The sequence below is a fragment of the Octopus bimaculoides genome, chromosome 26, assembly GCF_001194135.2.
Source record: "Octopus bimaculoides isolate UCB-OBI-ISO-001 chromosome 26, ASM119413v2, whole genome shotgun sequence".
NCBI classification, from domain to species: domain Eukaryota; kingdom Metazoa; phylum Mollusca; class Cephalopoda; order Octopoda; family Octopodidae; genus Octopus; species Octopus bimaculoides.
In genome coordinates, this window is record NC_069006.1 from 15,880,436 (window position 1) to 15,880,977 (window position 542).

Below are 542 nucleotides of genomic sequence, written 5' to 3' on the forward strand. Positions count from 1 at the left end.
TATATATATATATATATATACACACACACACACACACATAAATATATGTCATCAGTAATTCATGTACCTGAAAAAGAAGTACATTCTAAAGCATTAGAGCAGTAATATAGTTTTTAGGTAGTTAATTGTTATGGCCAGTCATAGAGCAACCATTAGTTTCACACCTACAAAGCGCTTAGCTGTATAAGTGACTCATCAGGCTAAATTGGTCAAAGGCACATAACCTTCAGCCGCTTGAGTCTGACGAATCACCTAAACAGCTAAACACTTTATAGGTGTGAAACCAATAGTCTCTCTATGACCAGCCATAACTTTCAACTTCCTAAAATACACACACACACACACACACACATATATATATATACAGATATATATGTATATATCTTTTTATTGATGAAAATAACAATAAAATAACAACAAAAGAAAATAACACAAAAGCTGAAGTTTGTTGGTTCAATTGAATCTTTACTAAATCTAGAAATATTTTACCTCATCTCAGAAACGTATGCATACATATACATACATATATATATATATATATA